Here is a 27,712-nt window from a genome sequence, read left to right on the forward strand (position 1 = left end):
ACAGCTATGCCTTTAAGACAGGTGCATACATGCCCGCAGAGCAGTCATGCAACCCTTAGAGGAAACAGCAGTCCAGGGAGGCGAAGCCAGGCTGATTGCATCTCCACAGGTCTGCTACTTGTCATTTCCTTTTATGTTGACCTCTGACTCTGGATTCTAGCTCTCACCATTTCTCTCAGTATCTAGCATTAGTCGTGGCCCTACATGATGGAACAGGGCCCTTGAGTGCTTCAGTTCTGCAGTTAGTATAGAACTGAACCAAAGACTGTTTGCATTGGAGTGAGCAGGTTCAGGGATGAGAAAGTCCTTCTGTCACCCATCGGCCAGAGCAGTAGCACCGGAGTCCCCTTTCCTGGCTGCTGTTGGAGGCTGGATATGCCCTCCCCCATCATCCACTCTGCCTCTAGGCCTGAAATTGACATTCCTTTAGGACCCCAACAGAGTTAGGAGTCTGTGCAGTAGAGACCTCACCCCATGGGCCGAGGTGCATTTGGAGGGTATGATAGAGGCAAGGACAACCTAGAGCCAAGTTGTGTTCTGTCAACTGAGGAGTGCTTGCTGAATGTGAGTACTGAATCCTGGGTGTGCCAGCAAGGATTTAGCCAGCAGAGAAATCAAGGAAGTCGGGATGAGGATGCAAGTGTTTGATGAAGGCATTAGAAATCACTTCAAAAACATTGTGCTGCGTGCTACCGCTAGCATTACCATAGAATGCTCCCGTCTTCCTTCCTCCCTCTCATCTCCCTCCTTCCTTCTCATCTCCCCCCTTCCTTCCTCTGCCTCCCTGCCTCCCTTCCTCCCATTCTGCTTTCTTCTTTCTCTGTGCTTGGGCGTGAACCTGCCAATGTGTCTTTGCAATCAGAGCTCTGATTTACATCACTCAGAGGTTTTGCATGGCTGTCACCTCATTAAGGTATTTATGTCCTGGCAGTGCCTGAACTTGAATGTACCTTGAAGGTGTAATTGTGTGTTGCTAATATAATGGCTGGAGTTGCCCATGCAGAGAGTAACATGAGAAAGGTCACTGGGAAGAATGCAAGGTCACAGAGCCACCTGAAGCGTGCTCAGGGTTGAGTTGCTCTTCTCCTCCAATCCCAGGGTAGGGAAATGTCGTGATGGCAGGTAGGGCTTGTAGAGGGGAATAACTACAGCATGGGCTTGTGCAGATGGAAATGGAGAGGAGTTTATTGTGCTTTCCAAATGGCTAAAAGCCTCACTGAGAATCTGAGAACAGACACAGCAATAGCCCCAAACCAGATGCCTATAAATATGAATGAACCAATGGGAGAAATGGTCATCTCTCCCTGAAAGATGGCTTACTGTTTCCCTAACACTGGCAAATTAATCTGAAAAACAATATAGGAAGATATTTTCCCCTTCAGAAACAGGTTCAAAATCCAGGCCTTGCTTGGGATCTACTTTCCAGATTCCTTGGGGTACGTGGTGTGAGAGTCGTGGCTAGATCGGCCACTGTGATGCTTTTCTTTTCCCACTGCACAGGGAAAGGGTGGCTAACTGTGCCTCAGGGGCCTCTGGCCCCTGAATTGTATCACAATTGTGAATTCAGCCAATTAAGCACCTGCTATGAGATGTACCAGGTGCCGGGAATACAGCAGGGAATCAAACAGTCATGGTCCCACTCCCATGTTGCCAACTGACTGGCTGAGGATTCAGACAATATGAACAGTGTGGCAAGTGCTGTCAGGGAGGACAGAGCAGGCTTCCAGTTGCGCAAAGAAGAGGCATCTGGCCCAGACCAGGTGAGCTAGGGGGTGCTCCCCAGAGGCAGATGCCCCTGCAAATCTCAGATGCTCAGAATCATGGAAGGGATCTTGGAAGTCATCTAGATCAATGCTTTCAACAGTGAACATACCGAGTCTCAGAGAAGTGAAGTAAAACCCTCAATTTGCATAGCTGGTAAGTGGAAGACCATTCAGGACTCAGGCCTCTTTACTTCAGTCTATTCTGTTCCGCTAAAATTATGAAAATCTTCTTCCATAATATTGGAGGTTGGACCAATTGAATTTTAAGATATAAAAGAATTGATGGGAACCAAAATATTGCTGTTATTAATGCTATAACTGATATAGGAGAATATAGCTATGGTCTTAGGGAAAGGCTGAACTTCACATCTGTTCCTCCTGTCCCACAGGTGCTGGCACCAAGAAAATGCATACACCCTGTGGGCAGCTCACTTTGAAGAGAGAGAGAAGAAAGGGCTGGGCTGCCCCTATTCAAGCTCTTCTTCCAAAAGCAGTACTCAGATGGGTCACTCCGTAATTCCCAGGGTCCAGTCAGGGAGCGGTGGGGAGAGGCTGGAGTGGCCTACTAAGGGAGAGCCCTGTTAACAGAGCCTCCTACACAAGGAAGAATCACTAGGAGAGGGGAAGGAACGTGCGAGGCCCCTGCCAACTCCTCTTCCATACTCGTTCGTTTGCGCATTCAACACACTTTTGAGCACCTTCTTTTCCTCTGTGCTCAGTGAGAGGAATTCAAACATGAAACTAGATGTGGCCTTGGCTTTCAGAGAAGTCCTTCCCTTAGTAGTGAATACTAGTTCCCTGAAGTTTAACATTGGAGGAGAAGGAGTTATTAAACACCCATTCTAAGCAAGAACATCAGTAGCCTACAAAGGGCCTTTTTTCACACTTTCAGTCTGTTGAAGAAAACTCACAGTTGGTATCACTTGCTTTAAAAGTGCCCCCCCCTCTGCCTTGTACGGTCCAGATTGCTGTGAGGCCATGACAAGGAACCAAGTTCTGTTTTTCTGTGAAGAGAATGGAATAATCATTTACCTCTTTCCTGTGGCTGCCAGCTGGTCTCTTCACTCAGTCACTCCCTGTTTCTCCTTCCTCCCTTTCCTCTCCCCTTCCAGTACACAGAATCCCTTCTCCATATCCCCCCATGATGAAGGACCACCAGTCATTGGCTCACCTCTCTTCCAAAATTCCAATGACTAGAGTCTTTCTCAGAGTATGTATGACTGATGTTACAGACCCCTAAGTCTGGAAGAGTCTAAGTAACAGTGGGTGTTGACCTGAATGTAAGTTAGTTTTCTATTGTCGTAGTTTTTGCTCCCCCCAAAAGAAACCCTGAGATGATACGGATGAGATGATATGGATGCAATTAATTTTGTATGTGTGTGTCGGGGGGCAATTCCAGGAAGCAGCAGTAGGGGAGTGAGGGAGGGATCCAGGGAAGGAAACAAGGCCAGCCATGTGTGAGGTTAAAGAGCAGGTAACCGCTCTGGGCACTTGGGGCTGTCTTCTTCTGCAGCCCTCTGAGAGAGCTTTTATGCAACATGTCTCAAAATTGTCCTTTAAAGGGTGAGGAAGCCAGGGTAATGATCCACTGACTCCCATCCTTCATTGGGTGAAGGGCGTTCCTGGGGCTCCAACTGCCTAAAACTTCTAGCCTCCCCTCCACCCCAGAGAACCCCAAAGCAGAGAACCCCAAAGCAGAGATGCAAACAGAAAGTCATTACGTGGACGGCAGCTATCAACAGTGACCTCCAGGGCAAGCTGGGGTGTAGGCAGGACACTGACCACCTTGGCCATGTCTTAGCTAGTCTTTTATTTCACACTTAAAAAAATTGCTGCACTTATCATACTTTTCAATTTTACATTAATTTGTATATTTATATGTCCCTTAAAGGGTGAGGAAGTCAGGATAATGATCTACTGTAAACCCAATACCTACCTAAGTGCCTGGAATGCAGGAGAGCCTCAATAATTATTTGTTAAGTGAATGAATACATAACTGAATGAATAGAAGCATGAATGAATAGAATCTGTGCTTCTGCAACAGCTTTCTGTTCTCAGAGCGTGACTGGGAGTGCCTCTGGGGCTTTAGTTGCTGGGGAGAGGAGAGGAGGAAGGTGGGAAGCTATGCTTGATTCTAAGTAATTCTTCCCCTGAAAAGTCTCTATAGTAACATGGTATGGCTGTCATTCAAAACATGCCCCCTCCCACCCCTGGAGCTCAAATCTTCCTGGACACTCAAAGATCCCTTTGATGACTCACTCATTTGACAACTGTAAAGTGCTTACTTTGGACAACCATTATGTTTAGAGCTGTTATACATATGAGAAAGATATAAGACACAAATCTTGCCTTTACAGAATTTATATATAGTCCAGTTCAAGGAACACAATAACCCATGTGAATTGCAAAACAGCTTATGATCAAGCAATGGCTTGTGTATCTCAGATTAAGTACTTGTAGGGTTCAGAATCACCCAGGGGATTCAGTACAGCAAAGGAAGGTGGAATAAGCTGGCAACTTGGAGTGAAACTACTGGGGCTAGGCTCCCTTCTCTATCCCTAGACTGTAAGACTAAAGAGGGCACACACTAGAGTTGATCCAAAGGTAGTGAAGAACTACTCATTATTTAGATCCCACAAAGGCCACGTTGTTCTCTGCCCCAAAGATGATCAGAGGATTACATCGACAGCGCCCACGCCCTCTGGTTTCTGGTTGGCTTTAGCCAATGGAGAGTCCAGTTGGAGGAGACTGAGGCCAGGAAATTGGCATTCCATAGCACCTTCCCTGTGTTCATCTTGGCATGGTATTGACTCTACCCCACTCTTCTTTTTCCCAGGATTCATTAACTTTACCTTCTCTCATCTCTTTGGATCTTTGCTAGCTCTGGATTCCCTCGTGATCCCTTGAAGTTCCCTACATCTTTCCCATGCCTTTGTAATAAGTCTCTTTGTAAATCAAACCTCTTTGTATTGTCCAGTTTCCATGTGCCATGTTTCCTCTTGGAACCTGACTGATACAGAAAAACCCAGTCCCTGCCCTTAAGAAATTCATGGTCTGGGAGAGAGAGTTCCAGACAAAATTACTCCCAACCAGAAGCAGATGAAGGCAGCATGCTGGTAGGCAGAGAGGAAGATGTGATGATTTAGGTTACAGGTGGCCGGAGGGCCTTTCCAAATGTGCTTTGGGAGTTACAGGTGATGAGATCTCTTAGAGGAGCTGTTCTATCCTATAATTTTACTAATTTAATTGTGGCAGTATAATAAACTGAAATTGCAATTGAGGTTTTTTTTTTTTTAATTGGTGCTATACAGTCAGCATTTTCGTACCCCATTTTCATCTCTGGTCTCTGCCCAGGAGCAGCAGCAGGAAGCAGCAGCCCCTCGGAAGACAGTGGTTCTCCTGGCTTTTGTTTTGTCAAAGTCTGTGCTCCAGAGGGGAATGTGCTGAGCTGCAAGGGAAGAGATGGAGGTAGAGGAAAGTGTTCGGTATCCAAGAGGCTCTAGCTGTTGAAGCTGCCACAAGGGGAAGAGGTTTTTAGACCATCCCCTAAGACCAGAAGGGAGAGAAAATTTTTAGGTTTATTGGGTGGTAGGCACCAGTGCCTTTCCCCTAATGGTAGGAAAATATAGGAGGATGGCAGGATCTCAGCAGAGAATACTACGTGGGGCACCGAGGAGGCTGGACCTGGGGCTCTGGCCACTTAGCCTTAGCCATGAGCCCAGGACAGAGTTGATGCTCACCTTTGTGGGATTTCATGGGCTTGGACAATGACCATATTAGTGATGAACCATGGACCAGAGAGCCATTCCTGAATCACATACTATGGAAGATCCCTGGGAACTTTGCCAATCTTGAGTGAGGAAAGGACGCAAGGTAGTGACCAGAATTAAATTTGCTACTAACCCAGTGGGATAAGACCTCAGAAAAGATTAAATTTTATTTTAGGAGATAAAAGTAATATGAACTTTCTTATGTTCCATGTTGTGGAATAAAATTCATACCTGCTACACATGGAGGCATCATCTAGGACTGCTAAGGCTCCCAGTGCAGAACATATCTACCACAGACTGATGATTGCCCTAGCTGTGAGACCAATTGGTTTTGAGGCAATAGCTGTTTCCCTATTGGAACACTGGTGGGCAGAGATGAGCGTGAACCCTCAGAGGTCACACCTGATTTGGAGAACAACACGTACCAGTGATGAAACTGGGTTTGAAAGAGTGCTATAGAAAGCTTTAAGCCTCTGAGTTGTTGCAGGGTGGATTAACAAATGTTGGGAAGGAAGAGAACACAAATGTAGCCTTGTTAGATTACCCTGACAACAGTCATTTCTTTGAAATTCCCAAGGAATACAAAGAAAGACTAGACTCACAGAAGAACATCAAGGCCCTGTCTGTGATTTTATTTCTAAAAGCAAACAGATGAATAAATAAACAAACAAAATGGAACCTTTTTGGGCTGGGCGCGGTGGCTCTTGCCTGTAATCCCAGCACTTTGGGAGGCCAAGGTGGGTGGAACACAAAGTCAAGAGATCGAGACCATCTGGCCAACATGGTGAAATCCCGTCTCTACTAAAAATACAAAAAGTAGCTGGACGTGGTGGCATGCACCTGTTGTCCCAGCTACTCGGAGGCTGAGGCAGGAGAATCGCTTGAACCCGGGAAGCGGAGGTTGCAGTGAGCCAAGATCACGCCATTGCACTCCAGCCTGGCAACAGAGCGAGACTCTGTCTCAAAAAAAAAAAAAAAAGGGGGTCGAGGGGCAAAAGATCTAAACAGATACCTCACTAAAAAAGATATAAAAATAGCAAACAAGCATATGAAAAGATGTTCAACATCATTTTATTAGGGATTGCAAATTTAAATAGTACAATGAGATACCACTATATACCTATTACTAACCCAGTGGGATAGGACTAAAATCCAAAAAAAAAGAAAAAAAAAAAGAAAACAAAAAAGCTAACCCTGAAAACATCAAATACTGGCAAGGATGTCAAGCACCAAGAAATCTTCATTCATTGCTAATGGGAATCAAAATGGTACAGCCACTTTGGAAGACAGTTTGGTGGTTTCTCACAAGGCTAAGCATAGTCTTGTCACATGATTTGACCATCGTGCTCCTAGGTATTTACTCAAACTTGAAGCAACCAGGATGTCTTTTGAAAGGTGAATGGATAGTCAAAAGACACATGTATGTGCATGTTTGTTGCAGCACTATTCACAATAGCAAGGGCATGGAATCAATCCAAATGCCCGTTGATGATAAACTGGATAAAGAAAATGTGGTACATATATACCATGGAATGCTATGCAGACATAAAAAGGAACAAGATTCTATCCTTTGCAGGAACATGGATGGAGCAGGGGGCCATTATCCTTAGCAAACTAATGCAGGAACAGAAAACCAAATACCACATGTTCTCACTTATAAGTGGGAGCTAAATGATGAGAACACATGGACACATAGTGGGGAACAACACACACTGAGGCCTGGTGTGGTGGGTGGGGGGAGGGAGAGAATCAGGAAGAATAGCTAGTGGATGCTGGGATTAATACCTGGGTGACGGGATGATCTGTGCAGCAAACCACCATGGCACATGTTTACCTATGTAACAAACCTGCACATCTTGTACATACATCCCTGAACTTAAAAGGTTGGAAATAAAGCAAAAAAAAAAAAAAAAAACCGAAAAATATAAAAAAAGGTGGATAATCAAATTGTGGTACATCCATACAATGGAATATTCAGTGATAAGAAATGAACTATCAAGCCATGAAAAGACATAGAGGAAACTTAAATGCATATTATTTAATGAAAAGCCAGTCTGAAAAAGCTACATACTATATGAGTCCAACTATATGACATTCTAGAAAAGTCACCATGTTGTAAGGAAGTCCCAGCTACACAGGGAGGTCATGCAGTGGTGTTCCAGCCTATGGTAGCAGCTAATGCCCCAGACTACAGACAGCATTGACTAATAGATATGTAAGTGTATGAGCCATCAGGTAATTCTAGCCCCCAGCTGTCAAGATACTCCCAGCCTTCTAGCCTACCGAGGACTCAGTTATCTCAAGCAGAAGCTAACAACCCCCACTGTGCCCTGTCTGAATGCCTAATGCATAGAATTCATGAGCATAATAAATGCTTGTTTTGTAACAGTAAATGGTAGGATAACTTGCAGTAAATGACTAGACTGTATATCTTTATAGCAATACTTACCTGGAATATATATCTCATATTCTGTTTACTAATTAACTGGTAGGGAATTCTTTGTGACGTCTGTCCTGGAAGACTCAGAGACAAAAACATTTAGAAAAGAAAGGAGGTTTATTTGCAAAGAAGTACAAGATAGAGGACTGGCTTTCCAAATAAAAAGACAAAACAAAACTGAATTCTTATGTTAGTTTCCTATGGCCTCTGTAACAAATTATCCAGAATGTAGTGGCTTGAAACACCACCAATTTATTATCTTAAATTCTGTAGATCAGACATCCAAAATGGGTTTCACGGGGCTAAAATCAAGGTGTCAGCAAAGCTCCATCCCTCCTGGAGGCTCTGGAGGGAATTCATTGTCTTGCCTTTTTCTAGCTTCTCAAGGCTGCCCAGTTCCCTAGCTCCATTCTTCCACCTCCAAAGCCAGCAGAATTGGGCTCTTTCTTATGCTGCCATCTCCTTGGATCTCCCTCTTCTCCTTCTCTCTTCCACTTACAAGGACCCTTCTGATTACACTGGGCCCGCTCACATACTCCAGGATAATCTCCCCATCTCAATGTCAGCTGGTTAGTAACCTTAATTCCATCTGCAACCTTAATTCTCCTTTTCCATATCGCCTTACGTATTCACAGGTTCTGGGGATTAGGGCATGGATATCCTTGGGGGCCATCATTCTGCCTACAAAAGTTCCAAACTAGCTTTCATATCAATTATAGGATGACAGTGGAGGTAGTTATTTGCATTCGTTAAGTGGTTGAGAGTACGTTTTATACGCTTTCTCATGCCTCTACGAACTTTACATGTATTAGAGTCTCAATAAATGTTTGTTAACGGTTCCTCTCCCCAACACGTGTAAGTAGTGAAAGTAATCCTATTCATTTACCAATCACATTGTTCCAAATGGAGAGAAGGAAAAATTAAAATGACAGGCAAAGCCATCTGAAACCTACCTGTGATATAATAACTTGCCCTTCTTGTTCCGATTTATCTCATTGAATTATTAGAGGAATGTTATGAAATAAGGGGATGGGGCTTTATCTGCATTTTATGCATGTAAGGAGGATGAATGAGCTCTCTAAAGTCACCTGGGATCTCTATACAGCCAGCGTTGAGCTCTACCTCCTGTTTCCAAACCCAGTGCCTTTCTCTTACACACTTGATTTCTGAGCTTCCCTTGGCCTCTTCTTGGGCAGGTGAATTTTCTGTATGTGTCAAAATCTAATGTTTGCCTTTTTCTTCTTCTCTTCCTTATTCCCTTTGCTGGACTATGGGGTTTTTATCATATCCACTCTGTCCTGTGATTTTATTTCCAGCCTATTCTTTGAATGTAGCTTGATATTTTAGGGCAGGGGTGTCCAGTCTTTTGGCTTCCCTGGGCCACACTGGAAGAAGAATTGTCTTGGGCCAGACATAAAATACACTAAACGCTAACGACAGCTGATGAGCTAAAAAAAATGCCAAAAAAAACATCATTTTTTAAGAAAGTCTATTAATTTGTGTTGGGCTGCATTCAAAGCTGTCCTGGGCCACATGCATCCTGTGGGCCGCAGGTTGGACAAGCTTGTTTTAGGGCATCCTCAGGCACCAGCCAAAGAAAGCCAGGACAGGGCAGTTGTGTGAGCCTTGATTTCACTCTCCTTTCCTGCATGCAGATGCCCTACATTTTGTGCTATCATATCAGCACATTTGGGCTGCAACAGCTGATAAAGTCCAAATTCACTCTAAAGGTCATTATCAAACTCCCGTGTCTTTTAGGGTTATCAGGAGCAGAGAGAGCCAGTGTCATCAGCAGTGCTCTCAACTGGGCACTCAATAACTTAACTTTATACTTAAAAATATTTATGGATATATTTGAAAAAGTGGAATTGTTCACGGTTACTCAGCCAGTTAGTAGCAGACATAGGACTAGAATACAATCTACTTCCCCGGCTACGCTGATCATCATCAGTTTATTACAGAGAGCATCAGGGCAAGATGGTGTGGTCAGGGGTGAGGGCTGCTCATCTCCATCTGTCCTCAGATGTCATTTTCTGAGCGTTTTCAAATTCAGAAATCTGCTGACACTGGAAGATCTCAGGTACAAAGAATAGGGCAGAGCTTGGAGTGAGATTGGGGTTTGAATCCCAGCTTTACTAGTCATTAGTTCTGGGAAAGTTTGTTAAATAATTCTGACCCTTATATTCTTCTGTTTTCCTTCCTTACATTTTTATGTAATGAGAATAATTATGCCTATCTTTCAAAGACCATTGAGAGAAATATATGGTTCACATGAAAACATGTGACAAAGTATGTAACATAGCAAGTGTCCAGTAAACACCTTTCTTTTCCCTTCCTGCCTGCGATGCATTCAGCCACTCCTCGACTCTGTTCCTGGGAAGACACTGAGTGTAGCTAAGGCATATCTGGTAACTGAAATTGTAGGCTTGGTTTTGCTATGGGTACCCTAGGTATGATGCATCCTATTTCTGTACACGGGTTTTGTTCCATGCATCAAAATGTGGGTAGTCAAGCCTTACCCTCTCCAAACCTCATGAGGTTTGGTGACTAAGCTTTTAGGACTGAAAAACCTATAGGACAACAGAGAAAGAGAAAAGGTCCAGCCTCTAATCTCACTGTACCAGTGAGTAGAAAATAAACAACTAGAACTATTTGCCAGCAATCAAGAACTATAAATATATCAGGATGAAATGAATTTAGAATTGGTAAAAAGCACTTGATTAATAGCTCCAGAGATTGAAATCCTTTATCAATGTAGTTACTATTGTTAATAGACTCATATTGAACAGCCACTGTGCTCTAGGTAGACTTCAAATAAGAGTATTTAAACACAGCCCCTCCCCAGTGTCTACAATGAAAGGAAATAGCAAATAAGCCAAGCATGAATAAATAAGAGATGTACTAAAGGGAGCAGGGGGTGGGATTAGACTCAGCATGGATCAGGAGACCCTCAGAGCACTGGAACGTGTCTTGGGGCTCCAAGAGAAGGGCTGGGGAACTAGGCACTTGTTCAAAGGAAGGCAGTGGGAATGATAAAATAAGCTCTGAAGGAAGGTTAGATGCTTCAGGCTGATTGCCCTGCAGAAGAAAGGGTTGAGAGGTCTGCCTTACTCAGGTGATCACACCCCAACTGCCCATTGCATGCACATCCATCCTCCTCTCAGCTATCTCCTCTCCTGCCCCTTATTCTCTTTGTGGTCAGTTTCCAGTTTTACCAGACTACAAGTCCTCTGAAGACAAGATCATATCTTATTTTTGAATGTCAGACCACGGATGACCACTGGTGCTTGTACAGACTAAAGTGCTTCTTTCATGTTTGTTGGACTATTGAGTGATTGGAAGGGAGCATGGATGCCAGCTAGTGGGGCCACAGCTGGTTCATAGTACTGAGAAAATACAGGTTCTTTGTCACTACTTAAGAAAGTGTCCTCACACATTGTTGGTGAGGGAAAGGGGGACTAGTCATTTGACTGTCACAATGTACATCTACTGGTTGCTCACCTAGCATCCTATCCTGCTTTCCCCTCTTTCTAACAGCAACCAGAATTTCTTCTTGTGATATAGCTGAGGTGGGGGTTACCTCATCCTGGGCCTATTACCGTAAGCTCATTTTCCTTGCCTGGGCATTGGTCTAGGACTGGAGGATGACCCAGGCTTAAGCTAATCAGTGCATGGCCATTCCTTGCCCACTTTGATTCTTTCAAGTTGGTCCAAATCAGAGTGAGGTTTATCTGTCTGTTTCAAGTTCTGGAGAAGAAAAGGGTCACTTCTCTTTTCCCTCTGGATGATGTAGGGCATGAATATTATGTTGAAATCACTGTAACCACTTTGCTTCTATGAGGGAAACCGGATGAAGCCTCACATGGATAAGGGCAGAACCAGAGAAACAGAACAGGAGCATGGATCAAGCTGCACCAAAGACCCTTCTCCCTTGTGCTTTTCTGTTATGAATCAATACATTCTCTTTATGTTTAAGTCCATTTGATTTGGATTTGATTAGTACATCTAACAATGCATGCTGAGTGATGCAACCGTAATTCTGCCATTAAACTTGCAAACTGTGAGACAGTGGCACAGTGGTTGGGAATCTAGTTTGGCTCCACCATTCCATCACCAGCTGTGGTACTGGGAGAGTTATTTGAACTTTCTGAGACTCAGCATTTCTCATAAGAGAGTAGAGTGAGGATAATAATAGGCTTGTGAGGGTTAAATGAGATGCTGCATGTCACTGCTAAGTATAGAATGAGAGCTCAAAAGAGAGTAGCACAACAGTGCTTACATAAACCACACAGCCTTGAAGCATCCTGCCTGGGATTTCAAGTGTAAAATGATACCTCTGGAGTTACGAGTGAATTTTCTTATCCTATTTCTCTTAGTCTCAACTTTAAGTTCATTGTGTCTACTTCTTAGAAGGTCAAGGCAACTCAAATGGCTTATCATTAATAACACCTTCCATTTTATTGTGTTGTACTCATTGTACTGGTCATGGTTCTCCAGAGAAACAGAACCAATAGGATGAATGGAGATCAACCAATCAACCAACCATCTGTCTGTCAAAATAAACTTATTATAAGACATTGACTCACAGAATTATGGAGGCTGAGAAGTCCCAAGATCTGCAGTTGGCAAGTTGGAAACCCAGGAAAGCTTGCAGTGTAAGTTCCATTCCAAGTCTGAAGGCTGGTGAACCAGGAGAGCTGATGTCGTGAGTTCCAGTCTGAGGGCAGGAGACGACCCATGTCCCAGCTCAAGCAGTCAGGAAGGCGAAACTTCCTCTTGCTCAGCTTTTTTGTTCTATTTAGGTTTTCAACTGATTGGATGGAGTCCACTCATGCTAGGAAGGGCAATTTGCTTTACTCAGTCTACTGATTCAAATGTTAATTTTATCCAGAAACACTTTCACAGACACACCCAAAATAGTGTTTGACCAAATATCTGAGCACCCCGTGACCTATTTAAGCTGACATATAAAATAACCGTCACACTCATAAATCCGAAGATGTCTGTTGAATACCTCCTGTGTGCCAGGTATTGTTCTAGGCACTGGAGATATGGGAGTGGGAAAAAGGAAAGAAAAAAAGTCCCTATTCTCCTGCAGGTGTTTTTTTTTTTTTTAATGAAAGTTTCTTAATAGTTTAGAAATGGTTTTCTCTTTATTATCTTATTTAATCCTCAGTATTCCTATGGGGTTGTTTGACAAGAATTATATCTTTGCCATACAAAGGAGGAGATGGAGACACAGAGATTAAGTCACTGACTTGGCCAAGGCTGCAGTGCTCGAAGCAGTAGAAACAAGACTAGAAATGAAATCCCCTGAATCCAGTACAATGTTCTTTTCACTTTAGTAGATTTTTTTCGTATCTGTTTACCTGCAGAGAGCTGCAAAATGGAGACGAGTCTATTTACAGAATTACCCATCTCCACTCTGCAATGTGTTTAGGGATGGACAGTGCAATATGAATTGTCAAATCATTCATAAATAATAGTGTGATTACTACTAGTACTCATTCAGCAGAACACAGTCTAACAGACTTTCACGGCTTTGTCCAATGAGAAACTGCATTTGAGTAACACACTTGGGTTGGCATCAGATGACCACTAAATTCTCAACCTAAGACGAGCTCTCGCTTTGTTTAATGGCTCTCAAAATGTTCATGTGCCAGAGAGCACAAAACAGCACTCTTTCTTGTTTTTCCATCCTTCTAAAACCATGAGAAATTATTTAAGGAAGTTTTAATGAAATGCATCTGTCACTTATTAAGATGGATGGCTGGAGTGCAGCTTTCCATTACTGGAAATGGCAGAATCAAATTAGGAAATAACAGTCCTCAGCATCTTCTCCAACTGGCTTTTGCATAATGTGTTGGGAAAAATGCCACCTCGGCAGAAAACTGCTGTTTTGAGGGCCAATGTTATTTCCCCAAAGGGGTTGTGTTTACCAATAAGGTTCCTCTTCCTTTTGAGCAGGTGAAATGGCTGCCCTTGGAAGTGACGCTCCCTCGCCTGGGACGTTTTTTGGTGTTTGGAGGTTGGAGACTCTGTTTCATAGTCCAGGAGGCTTGGATAAGTTCTTCTGAGCTGTGTGTATGTATGTGTGTGTGTGTGTGTGTGTGTGTATGTGTGTGTGTGTGTGTGCATATATATATATATATATATATATTTTTTTTTTTTTTTTTAAGACAGAGTCTTGCTCTGTCGCCTAGGCTGGAGTGCAGTGGCAGGATCTCGGCTCACTGCAACTTCCACCTCCTGGGTTCAAGCGATTCTCCCACCTCAGCCTCCTACGTAGCTGGGATTACAGGCACCCACCACCATACCCAGCTAATTTTTGTATTTTTAGTAGAAACTGGGTTTCACCATGTTGGCCAGGCTGGTCTCGAACTCCTGACCTCAAGTGATCCTCCTGCCTCGGCCTCCCAAAGTGCTGAGATTACACGCATGAGCCATCATGCCTGGCCTGCTGTATACTTCTCTAAGTCAGAAGTCTTGGCTTCTGATTTGGCTTTTAAGCTTTTAATTTCTCCTTTCTTATTGTTCCAAGCAGCACTCATTCAACAAATACTGGACATCTACTACGTGGCCAGCACTCTGTTGACACTGGGGTTACCAGCAAGAGCAAAACGATGTCCCTGCTTCATCTTGCTACTGTGCTAGATGGGGATACAATAGATAAAGTTCAGAGAGTGTTGCATGCTCTCAAGGTAATAAAAGCAACAAAGTAGAGTGGGGTCGGGAGGGGTTTATTAGAAAGAATAAAAACTCTTTCACAAGCCATGAAACCCAAGCCCTTATTTTAGGATAATCATTGTATTTTTATGTTTCCACGGAAAAAAATGTGCAGTTTGCATTTTTGTCATTGTTAAAAAGGGCTTTGTGATCACGTAATTTATTTTCCATCTAAACAGAGGCATCTGTTTTTCAACATACTGATAGATGATGATTGGCTAGCCACCTTCGCCTAAGTACATCCAAAGTCAAATTCCCCCAGTGAGAAATCAGATCAACTCAGAATGCTTGTTAATCATATAGTCTTTCGGCAAACATTCATTGAGCTTCTACTATGTCCCAGGCAGGGTGCTAGGTACTAAGGGGAGCACAATAAACAGGATGCACTGAGCATCACCAGCATCCTTTCATTTCCATAGCACTTTATTGTTTATGAAGAAGTTCCATGTGCATGATTTTATCCTTTCAGTCACCCTGCAAAGTAGGTAGGACAGATATGATGGAGAGATTGAAGTTTATGATTGTCATTAATGCTGTTCTCCAGATACTCCTGGTGTTCGGCTTTCTGAGCATAACTCTTTTAAGTAGTTGTGTAGTTGTGCTGTGTGATGTACTGTCGCCAATGAAATAGGAAAGGATCACGTCACTTGGGAATGGTCTCGAAGAGGGCCTTTCCCTTCCCACTTTTGTGGGCAATCGTGGATGCTCACATGTACGTCACCAGCTTGCTGAGTGACACCACAGTGAGCAAAGACCCCTGCTGCTCCACATGGATGTGTAGTATGAGTGAGGAATTAAACTTTTGCCATATTAAGCTATGGAATTTTTGCAATCTTGTGACTGACCCATAACCTGGCCAAGGAATATAAGGTTCCATTTGATCGCCTTTCTTCACTGGGATCTTACCATCTTGTGGGGAAACATTGGCATCTCAGAGGGAGTCCGTTTCATTGTTAGAAAGTTCTGGCCGGGAGCGGTGGCTCACGCCAGTAATCCCAGCACTCGGGGAGGCCGAGGCGGGTGGATCATGAGGTCAGGAGATCGAGAACATCCTGGCTAACACAGTGAAACCCCATCTCTACTAAAAAATACAAAAAATTAGCCGGGCGTGGTGGCAGGCGCCTGTAGTCCCAGCTACCCAGGAGGCTGAGGCAGGAGAATAGCGTGAACCTAGGAGGCGGAGCTTGCAGTGAGCCAAGATCACGCCACTGCACTCCAGCCTGGGCAACAGAGCGAGACTCCGTCTCAAAAAAAAAAAAAAAAAAAAGCAAAACCAAAACCAAAAAACCAAAAAAAAAAAAAAGTTCTAATAGTTGGGAAGTTCTCCTGTCAAAATTGAAATACAATCTGCTTTCCCATCATCCTCCTGCCTCTGGAGTACCAAGGGAGAAGGGAGTTCCCTATGTGGTGGCTCTCCACATGATGTGGCAGCTGTCATGCCTCCCTTCAGAGCTCTCTTCTCCAGGAGAAACGTGGCTGACGTGGTTCTCTGATGCCTTGTGATTCTTGTTCCCAGTCTCTAGATAAAAGGACTCACCAGTGCTGCTTTTAAATGGGGACAAAATTGTCTTCAGGTGTTTTCTGACCACATCTATTGCAATGAAATCTTTATATATACTTACGCTCAGGCAACAAAATAAATGAGTCATGGCAGGCAAAGGCTGTGTTAGCCACATTCATTATTGTATTCCCAGAACCTAACCCAGTACCTGGATCATAGAAGGTACTCAGTGGATCCCTGAAGAATAAATAAATTCATAGCATATGGAAAGCAAGGTTATGACCCAGCATTCTGAGTTTTGAGAGTGAAATGAGTGCTTTGGTAACTATCAATAACGTCTGCAACTCTGAAGGTGATGAGTGTTGGGTGAGGCCCTGTAACATGACTTTAATATGAACAGAAACATGTGTGACCTTGACTTATATTTTGGATATCTATGACACAAGAAATTTCCTGAGCGTTTTACCCAAAAGGGTAAAAACCTTAAATAAGGAATTGTTGCCACTCATTGTACCATACAAGGATCCCATCAGCAGTGGCTTAATATTCTGTAGAAAATGTGGATAGGACTGGTTGTTGGCCAGGGTATCCTCTAGTGCTAAGATGACTACTTGAGGTTTATCCAGCTTTGTGGACCTTGGGTCCTGGATATTAGAGATGTCTCCATTAGGAAATGGAAAACAGCAGCTCTCCATTGGGTTTTATCACATGTGATGGTGGCACTACCAACCCTTAAGTATAGACTCTCTTTTCTGGTCACTCAGTTGATACCAAGGGGCACCCTAGTGGCCAGTGGGTCTGGGAGAGGGGTGACCTCCTCTGGCACCACTGCATTTGGCAAGGGATTGAGGACCAGGGAAGCCATTTTCTTCTGTAGTCAGGATATGCCAGAGGGTGCAGGTTTGGCTCTATCTTGTAGGTACCGTTTCCATGTTCAATAGAGAGGCTTCTGTAGCCATGCTGATTCTGTGCTCCTGCCTCCCTGACCCAAGGCACAGAGGCAGCTGAGTAAAGACCAGTCTGGTAGAGCTAGGTGAACGCTGGGCTCAGGACCTGTGAAAGCTTCCATTAATCTCCAGAGGACTCCAGTATATAGCCAGAGGTTGCTGCTCTAGAGAGCCAAAGAATTTCATGTACTGAAGCCCATGAGCAATTTATGGCCATCACACGTAGTCCAGAGACTTCAGGAGGCACAAGAGGAGGTTGTCAATGCTTCTATATAGAGGGAGTCTTAAGGAGGCATTAATGGGATTGCCTGTTGCATTTGAACAGATTTTAGAGCCTTCTGTTGTAGGGGGCCCCATTCAAAGTAGGCTGATTTGTGAGTAACAGCATAAATGGGCTGAAGTCAAATTTGCAAGTGAGAAATACGTTGCCTCCAAAATCCAAATAGAACCAGTAAGTGTGGAGCCTGCTTTAAAATAGTCGCTGCCAATGAGGTGAAGATTTGATTCTTTCCTGTATTGGGTATGGATTATCCCTCACCTGACCAAATAGCACCCAGCAATTTTACTGAAGTGGTATAGTCTTGAATCTTACAGGGCACAATGGCTCAGCCCCAGTTGGAAAAGTTCTGTGACAAATGTTTGTGTTTTCTATGTGAGTATATCCTTTAAATACCTTCAGAGAAGGATGCCATCAGTGCAATGTCATACTTGTGTTCCTAGAGAAAATTGGATGTTGTTAAGATCTTGCCTGCAAAGACTGAGTGAGATGGCAGAGTTGTTGAAATACTCCATGGTGGAGGAAAATGAAGGTTTATTGTGTTTCTTCAAAGGCAAGGGCAAATCTCAGCTGAGAGGCTGTCAAAATAGGCACAGAAGAGGACACCTTAGCCAAGTCTATTACAACAAAATACCTTTCAGTTGCTAAAGAATGGTCAGTAATGTCAATGATATTAGATATGGGGACCTTATTGAGGGTACCATGGCATTAAGGCTGTGCTAAACCACTCTCAGGCATCATCTGTTTCCATCAGGGGTGAGCACTGGCCAAATTGGGTTATTAAAGTGGGAGACAGCAGGAACAATGACCCTTTCTTTCAGTAAGTCTTATATAATGGGTCAATTCCTGTAGCCCTTGTTTCAACGTATATGCAGCTATACTATTTTAACTGGTGGAAAGGGGGTGTGGAAATGGGACTCCATTTTGCAAAACCAACTGTAAGTACTAATTGCTTAATTTTATTCCAATTTATTGCTCATTGGGTTTGGGCATCCATGCCAACTATAAGGTATTTTAGGGTAGTGAGTGCTATCTATGACCATGGGGAATTTAGGTAAGGTAATGGTTCTGACAGTTAAGGTGAGGGATAGGTGTCTGTCCTACATTTTATGTCTTATACTTTCCCTAAGAGTATAAGGGTATCTACTTTAAGTTTCATGGGATCCAAGGCATAGCTATAACTTGAGCCTAGTATTGATTAAGGCAGTGAAGATTTGCTAAATGTGAGGAGACCAATGAACTACCAGAGAGGTATAGGGACAATTGTCCTAGTGGGTGGCTGGTGTCCTGGGGAGAAGCTGAGTCCCTAGCTGGCTTGTGGCAGTTGCCGTTACCTAAAAACCAGATATTGGACAATGAGCCCTTGGGGTGTCAGGGATATGGGAGTCATGGAAGCCTGGAGCCACCTTGCTGTATATCTGATGCTGCCTGGCACTGGGAGCCATAACTTCCCCACAGTCTGTTATAATCAATCTTGTAATTCTTCAAGGGTTGTGCCCAAGAGAAAATGATTTGAGAAACCTAGATTGTGGAGTCTCCAATATCAGGCCTTTGGATTGGGATCTTGGTTTTGGGGAAGCTGATTGCCTGGAGGTCCCTCATGAGGACACTGCCTCCTTTATGACTCCTACTCCTTTGATTATTTCATTGATAGGAAACATTTATTGGGTTTCATCTTATTTATTTATTTATTTTTATGTTTTTGAGATGGAGTCTCACTCTGTCACCCAGAGAGTAGCGCCATCTCGGCTCACTGCAACCTCCACCTCCCGGGTTCAAGCAATTCTCCTGCCTCAGCCTCCCTAGTAGCTGGGATTACAGGCATCCGCCACCATGCCTGGCTAATTTTTGTATTTTTCAGTAGAGGCGAGGTTTCACCATGTTGGCCAGGCTGGTCTCAAACTCCTAACCTCAAGTGATCCACCTGCCTCAGCCTCCCAAAGTGCTGGGATTACAGGCATGAGCCACTGCGCCCAGCCTCATCTTATTCTTTATGGGCAACTGATAGCTCTAGGCCATCCAGTGCTTCCCTAATGGTCACAAGGTGGCTAATAAGGAGGAGTAAGACTGCCTGAGAATTTGAGAATGCCCTTCTTAAAAATAATTGCCTTGTATCAGCATCAGAAGGTCCTGCTCGGGGCTAGTAAGAGCCTCTGGTACATCAGAATATTCAGCAAAACAATAATAAACCCATTGCACCATACCAATTTTTCTCAGTAGCTGTTGTCCTTCCTCCCAGGGTTTCCAACTAGTGAAGGCATGAGCATTTGCAGTGGTGGTCATGGGCTGGGCTATTTTCCCTGTCAGCAACACCCAGTAGATGAGAGGACAGACTGGGAGAGGAGCTCTAGAACACTGCAGAGGGCATGGATTATGTGCTCATTTCAATAGATTAAATGGATTTCTTAAAAAAGTATTAATTTGGGGATCACAAAAAAATGTCCTGACAATCAGCTCATCTCTACAGATGCTACAGTAAATTCTGAATGAGTGTTATAGAGGTGCCAAAGTCAGTTGGCTCCCTGTTCATCTTCCTGTTGAATAAATTCTTATAGTAAATTTTCAGTCAGTTCAACTGACAGACTGTTTCCTTTTCTGCTTCTTCTACCTGAATACAATTTTTTGAGTAGTTATAAGAAACACTTCAGGGAAAGTCTTCCCCTGTCCCATTTTTGAGTTTTTCCGTTAAGAGAATTCCAGTCAATGGCACTAGGATCAGGAGCTTGACCCTCCATGTATCCCCACTCCTCAATATTACCTGTTTTGAAGGCTTAGGGGCCTCTGCTCCTAGTGGAGTTGCAACAGCCCCTTCATATACTGATGCTTGGTGGCACCCGCAGTGTTTGGTGATCACTTTTTCAATTTTCCAATACATGTATAGTTTGATCTGGCCCCTTTGGAAGAACTAGGGTGAGATATTCTGGTCCACTGTTCATTAGGCTCTGTGCCACAGGGCATCTGAGATCTCCAACTCTCGAATACTGAAGATCAGGCTCTTTACTTGTGACAGAAGCAAAGCAGCAACAACAGCAGAGACACTTTGAGCCTCACAGAGTCCAGGTGAGCCAGTGCCCTTGGGCTGTCCCTCGGTGCACCCCATGTAGTTGCTCTTCCTCACCTGAATGACTACCTGATGGACCCATACATTGTACAGGACACCAGCTTTTCCCTAGTGCCCTGTAGAACAGGGGTCAGTACCTGGTTGGTGCACGCAAACAACAGTCAGAGGGCAAGAGTTGTTCCCTGAGCCGAGAGTCAGTCAGTCTCAGCTTATGCTGGAATCAAGATAGATGATTCAGTCTGAGGCACGTGGCTCCATCTGGGCCATGACACACTCCCCAGAGCAACTCTAGGGAGGGCACCAATCCTATTTAGGGACCCCAGTCCCTAAATGCCAATTATTGAAACTTCTCATTTAAGGCCGTTAAATCTATAGCAGAGTCTCAGCAGGACTTGGCAAATGCAGCACAAACTAGCACAGCTCAAAGTGTAGGCTCGCCAGCAAGCAGCAGCACCACTCAAAGAGCACACTGGCCAGCAGGCAGCAGCCCTAGGTGCACGTATGCCAATAGGCAGCAGAGCTAGTTAGCAAGCCAAAAAACGAGAGCAGAAAGGCCCCCAGGTAGTGGTGGTCGTTGCGCAGAGCATCCTGCTCACACCACTTATTGTCTTGTGGTAGCTCACGGAGGGCAGGATCAATCCCTCAAAATTGGCATGGATGTCAATGCTGAGGATGCTACACATGTCCAGAAAGGGCACAAAAACATTCATTTCTCATAGATTGAGGCTTTCTGGAGAGAGCAGTGCAGGCCCCCAAGGTGGTCTGAAATGACTTTAAATCCAGGGGCCAGTGGCTTTGGTTTTTACTGTGGTTAGGGGGCAGAAGCAGAGTGAGTTCTGTGCACAGCCAGGGTTTGTGTGGTTTGAACTTCTCTGCAGGCACCCAAGGAGAGAACACCTGGGCTTTCTCATCAGCTGCTCAGTGTGGGGCAAAGGAAGACAGGTGGGGCCTGTCACACTCTTGAGGACACCGATACAACATGCTGTACAAAATCCTCATTTTGGTTTGGAAGCTCAAATTGTATCCTTAGCTACAGGTATTGTCAGGTGTTTTCCTAGAAGTGACAGTCTCTGTTTCTGACCAAGTGTCTGCCAAGCTACCATCATTTGCTAGTCATCCTTTCCAGTGAAAATGGTGTTCCATGGACAAAGCAGCTGGGACCACTTGCACCTCCATCACACAAATGCTTCTCCTTGTGACCACTATAGTACTTGGGTGTGCAACACAAGTGCTTTATGCTTACTTACCATTTCCTTTCACACACTAGTAAAACGTTTACTCATGCATCAAGATTTAATAAAATGCATCTTGTTTACTGCTTCATCAGGGAAATTTGTAGACAAACTGGCACTTTCCCTTACTGAGAGTGAATGGCAGTGAGGTATATACAATGACTATTGATTTAGCTTGGTGGCACAGCCTGGATACCTGCTGAGGTGCCAGCACTTTCACCCAAAGCTGCTTCTGCACCGTCAGTGGAAATGTCAACTCAGTGAAAAGAACAAACAATGTCTTAGTATTATTATAAAAGTAGTTTAGAACACGCAGCCTTTCTAAAAGTATTTCAGGGACCACCCCCTTCCAGATGTTTGCATTCCGCACTTTGAAGCCAGCTGGATAAGATCAGAATCAGTGTCAGGAAAGCCCACTTGCCCTTTCCTGAGGCCACAGTGCAAGGGTTCTACTATGGTGAGAGGGGGTGAAAAATTAGGACCAATAATTTAGTCTCCTATGATGGGTGTTTTACCAATCTCAGCTTCTCTCTAGCCAAACTCACTCAATTTCCATTCCAGGCACTGTTTTGGGAAATTAATAATAAGCAACAAGTAGCTCCTAATGTGATTCCAGACCAGTAGAGGCTGAACATACGCTGATAAATGACCATAAAGCTTTGTTAATAGGTTCTATAATAGAAACATATACTATGGGAACACAGTAACTAAGTCTGCACTGTGGGTTCAGAAAAGGCTCACCTAAGGATGTAATGTTTAGGTTTGGTCTTGAAAGACGAGTAGTTCATGTGGAAAAAGAGGATAGGAATTTTATGCTAGGGAAACAACAGGAGCCGTGACATGAACACCACAAAGAATGAGGCCTGCCGACATTTCTTCAAAACCAGCTGCAACTCTGGGCTTCTATGATTATCTCTGAGGCTCCTTTAATCACCCCAGATCCCAACATGAGGCTGATTCTCATCCCCACCTTCTCTTTGGCCAGCCATTCACTCAGTCATCAAAATTGTATCAAGCACCTACTAGACATTTTTACTGAGTCACATCTTATCTTAGTCTGAAGTGGGGAAGGCGAAAATTACAGCTTGAAAATTCCTTAGGTCACCTATAACATACAATACCTGTGAAGACACAAAGACTTCTTAGATTTCTTTGTGTCTTCACAAAGCCATACACATTGCATGTTATAGGTGATCTAAGGAATTTTGTGATCCACACTGCATGTAACAAAGGACTTGGACACATTAGACGTTTCCAGTCCTGCCATGAGGCGCTCACACTGTGAGAGGCATGTGGGAGCTGAGACCAAGTGAAGGACTTGCAGCTTCATAGCTTCTGGTTCATGGAGGAGCACATGAGCCTGGAAATTTTACATTGTTTTTTTTTCCTCTCTCTCCCATGGTCAAATCTGTAGATTAAAGCATGTATGATGAGACTCCCTTCTATTTTATCGCTGGTCAACTGGAATTCATCATTTCCTTTCTGCCCCCTCTGTCACCACCCCGCTGGACTCCTGGATTGCTGTTAGGGTCCAGGATAGCTGGCCTCTTACTCTGGTCTCTGCATGCTCCCATCCATTCTTGGCACTAGAGTCAGATGAAGCTCCTAAGACTCCTGGATTGAAGGCCTTCCGCATGATACCCCATAGCCAATTGTACACTCAGCATAGGCAACTTTGTGCCATATGACTTTTATCTCTCTGACTTCTTTCTCCAACCAGAATGGGAGGTCACTGGGAGTAAAAAATCACCTTTTCTCCCCTTGATACCCTCAGACTGTCCCCAAGATAGTACCTTCATGAAGTCTGTTTGCTTTTTTTTTTAAATAATGGTGAAAAAGACATTGAGGTACATTTTGTCCCTTGCATGCAACTTGATGTTCACTTGTTTTTTCCCTCTTGTGTCCATGAGGCTCTTCCTTCCCCTGCCTTGAGCTAATCATCTGACAATGATTACTTGCTTTGTGAGCTCTGCACCTAAGAAACGTAAAGCTGTCAATCATATTATCTTTCGCAGATCTCTTTTAAAACCTGATTCTCTTAAAGTCCTAAAGCAAATACAACCCGTTTGTAAGCACTTCCAAGGTTGTTCTTCCTCATGGGTACAATCACTTCCTGCTGAGCGAAGTTCTTCTCTTCTGGAGATCCAGTCTCCCACACAGCCACCGTGTGTGGGAGACAGCACCACAGCTATTAGGGGAGCTTTCTTTCATCCCAGTCCAGATGTGTGAAAAAGTAGGGGCCCCCTATCCTTACACCACCACCAAAACTGTGAGTTTAATAAATATTCCTCATTACTTGTGTCCAGCTTCCTTCAAAGAAGAATTCAGGCCAGTTTACAAAGAAAAATACATTAACCATGAAACAAAAAAATAAAAAAAAAAGGAAGCAGAGAGCAAAACCTTCATTCTTGTAAGATGGAAAAAGTTAGTGCAAAAATATACACCTTGAAACTTTTGTACTTACAAAGACGGGTCATTTATTTGGCCCCTGGCTTTCTTTTGAGGCTCTGCAGTAAGAACTATCATTATTAAGTCATAATGCCCTGAGGTAAAAACAATCCAATTGATTGAAAGAAGCAGAATTCCTATTATTGAGTTCAGCTAGAAACTTCTCCCAAGGATTTCCATAAAGAAAACCCATAAAGTAACGATGTCTTCAACAATGTTCTTAAATAGATGTAGTTGGGGGTGTCGTAGAGCTGTTTCTTATCATGTCCCCAGATATAGCCTTAGAGAATGACTAGGGTGTCTTACAGAAAGGAGGCTTCCTTTAAGTCCTGAATCAGACCAAGGCAGGGCAGGGCTGGGCAGAAAACTGGACTGGACAGGGCTGGCAGGGCAGGGCAGGGCCAGGTTAGAGTGGACAGGAAGGGCTGACTGGGCAGGAATGAACGGGCTGGGCAGGATGGAGCAGAATGTGAACTGGGCTGAGCAGGGCTTGGCTGGGCAAAGCAGAGTTGGGCAGGACAGGACAGCACCGGCCAGAACAAGGCATAACTGGGCAAGGCTCAGCAGGACTGGGCAGGCCAGGGCAGAACTGGGCAGGGCTGCTACTGCTGTGTAGGCGAGGACTGGGCAGGACTGGACAAGGCTGGGCAGGTCTGGGCAGAAAACAAGGCATAGCAGGATAGGGTCTTATACTCTGGAAGGAGTTGCTGAAGGAAGGAGAATGTCCTTTGCTCCCAGCAACCCCAGAACTCTTCCTCCCTGAGCATCGGAAGCCTGCTTGACCTGTTTCACTCTGGACTTTGAACCCTGCCAAGGGTAGCAGAGACTAAGAAGCCTCCCCTGAGGATGTTGTAGGAGTGACTCAAGCATCTTGGTCTGGGCCCAGTAGTATCTTCACAGTTGGTGAAGACCGTCTGGATCTAATGTGTCCTCTGCCTCGAAGGTCCTTCTTCTCTGGAAAACTCCTTGTCCTTACAGACCCAATACAAATAGCACTTCCTCTGTGCCACCTTCCTGATGTTTCAGCTCTGCAATTCTCAGATCCTTCACTACATTTACTATGGGTCACTAATAATGGGTGCTTGTGCCATTCCTAGTGCTGGTTATCATTCCCCTCCTTCTACCCTGCTCACTGATCATGAGTGAGCGTGATGGTACTTGAATGGTCTCTACTTTGACACATCCAACATTAATAACAAATTATTTGCAATATGCTTCACAATTAATGTGTCAAGACACCTCCACTGGGAGTCACTCCTAGGCTGAGATAGATCCAACTGCAGGATCAGAGAATAGAGGTAGAAGGGGCTTTAAGAAGTCTTATCAGGAAACTGAGGCCCTGAGATGATAATTGACTTACCTGAAGTCACTCAGAGAATGAGAAGGAGAATCTGAGCAAATTTCATCTGCCTCTTGGTCTGGTATTGTCACCTGGAAGCCTTTTTTAAAAACACGAGATTTAATATCTCAGGCACTCTGAGTTAATGGCTCTGAAAGCAACATTTTTCAAAAGGTGGGTCAGTAACTCCCAGGATTTGGGGACTTCTAGAAATTCTCTGAAATGTCACTTCCCTGCCTGAACTCATGGTTCCTTTACCCCTTGATTCTGTGGCACCCCCAGGGGCTTCCTCCCCTTTTAATGGTTTTGTTGGGGAACTATAGGAACCCCCAAAGTGGAGTGAGAATCACAAACACACTCAGATCAGCCTGGTGGGAAGGCGATGGGCACTGGAGTCAGACGGACCTGGGTTTGGAGCCCAGTTTGATAGCTTGAGTGAGTCATTGACTATCCCCAAGTTCAGTTTTCTAATCTGTAAACCGGAGATGAGAGTATTCACCACACAGGAGTGTTATGAAGATGACAAGACGTGAGTAAAGAATTCCAGCTCAGAGTAGGTGCTCAGTAGACACATTTGTTGCCTTTCTTCTTGAAAGAGCCCCCAGATGTCATCTGTAAAGCCTGTTCATGCCTGGAAGGCAGTTCAGAACAGCACGCTGGTTAGGAACTCAGGCCCTCAAGTCAGACCTCAGCCCTAGTTCAGCTTTGCTGCCTCTTACAGGCTGTGCTGACTTGCATGGGTGAACCTCAGTTTCCTCATTGTTCCTACATTGCACAACCATTGTGAAAATTAAACAAAATACTGCATGTAAATGGTCTGAAAGCTCAATGCCTAGTATCACTCAATGCCAGCTCTTACTGGCAGTATTGTTACTCCGCCAGAACACTTTAGATGATGACAAGGAGAATCTTCCAGAAGCTGCGGCTCCCTGCAGCTGACCAGCAGCTCTGCGTTGGGCTCAGCTCTCTGGCCAGATGTAGATGCAGGTGCCTCCCGTAATTCTGGACTTGTTCCCTGAGACCTGTTAGGAAAACGAAGGGGCCCTCACAGTAGCTGCGTCTCCTATTCGGGATGTCCAGTGGACTTAAAGTGCTCAAAGTCATGTCTAAAAACTGTGTGTGTAACACATGGTTAAACCAGGCACAGGGTTCCTCTGTCCCCCAACCCCTTAACTCAGGGCCCCCCACCCCCATAAAGGGGCTGCTGCTGGGGCTCAGGATCCCAGATCACCCCCTCTGGCCCGTCCCTGATTAGCATTGCAGATTTCTCAAGCCAGAACCTGCCTAATCCTAGCTTGAAGCTTTAACCAGGTAAACTTTTAATGAGCCCTGGAGCATAGTGGGCTCAGTCCTGGGGGTGTCAGGAGGGAGGGGAGCAGCCGCGTGACAGGAGGCTGGAGAAGCAGTTGCTGCTTGGAGCTGCCATCTCTGCACTCACCTTCCCACACCCCACTCCCTGCTTGACTCACTTCCAAGCCTTGACTGTCCCAGCAGGCTCTACAGGGGTGAGCACAGGGGGCTGACTCCTGCGTCTCAGAGCTGTGGCTTTAACTTTCATCAAGTCATTGATGGCCCCTGGCTGAGGCAGGGCGGGAGTGGGAACCTGGCCTTTGATATAATTGGGGAGCTACTAGGAGGGCTGGACTGATGGGCAGGAAGGGCCCCTCCGGAGCAGCCTCCTTGGCTGTTCGCAAGGGGAAGGTCAGAGCACCAATGAATGCTGCTCTTTCTTTCCCCAAGGTCCTGTGCCTGGCAGGCTTCAGGAGTCTGGGGGGACTCTGAAGGATCACGATCCCCCAGGACATAGGCCCCAAGAGGACATCTCCAGTGGCTTATGGGACACAATGAAATAAGACCATTTCCATCTATGTTATGTACTATATTGAGTTTCCTAGTATGCCGATGAGGTGGGCGAGCCACATTCACAACCCCAGTTTATGGATGGGGTGTGACTGAGGCCTAGACAGAATAAATGAAGTGTCTGATGCTGCTGAGTCAGGCAGGGCCAAGACTAGAATCAGAACTCAGGTCTTAGGGCTGCAGTCAGTGCTCTTCCTGAGGGAGCACCTGCCCTGAACTCACAGGTCTCCTCTGTTCCTGGGAAGGTTTGTGGAGAGGTCCTAAAAGGCAAACGGGGCCCCAAAAGTGGGCACCTGTGACATCAGTGCTAGGCAGACTGGACAGAGGAGCAGGAAGAGGTCTGGAGCC

General features: G+C 44.7%; 1 long non-coding RNA gene across 5 annotated transcripts in view; it reads left to right on the plus strand.

Moving 5' to 3' along the window:
• Positions 1-27,712, plus strand: part of LOC109025756 (uncharacterized) — a 194,089-nt gene that overhangs the window by 154,360 nt on the left and 12,017 nt on the right. Inside the window, exon 8 of one of the 5 annotated variants that reach the window (XR_010130010.1) lies at positions 2,153-3,058. The exons of the other annotated variants lie outside the window; for them this stretch is intronic. This is a non-coding gene — a long non-coding RNA (uncharacterized lncRNA). Of the gene's footprint in view, positions 1-2,152; positions 3,059-27,712 lie in introns of those variants that run through there. 5 annotated transcript variants of the gene reach the window in all.

The sequence above is a fragment of the Gorilla gorilla genome, chromosome 12, assembly GCF_029281585.2.
Source record: "Gorilla gorilla gorilla isolate KB3781 chromosome 12, NHGRI_mGorGor1-v2.1_pri, whole genome shotgun sequence".
Lineage (NCBI taxonomy): Eukaryota > Metazoa > Chordata > Mammalia > Primates > Hominidae > Gorilla > Gorilla gorilla.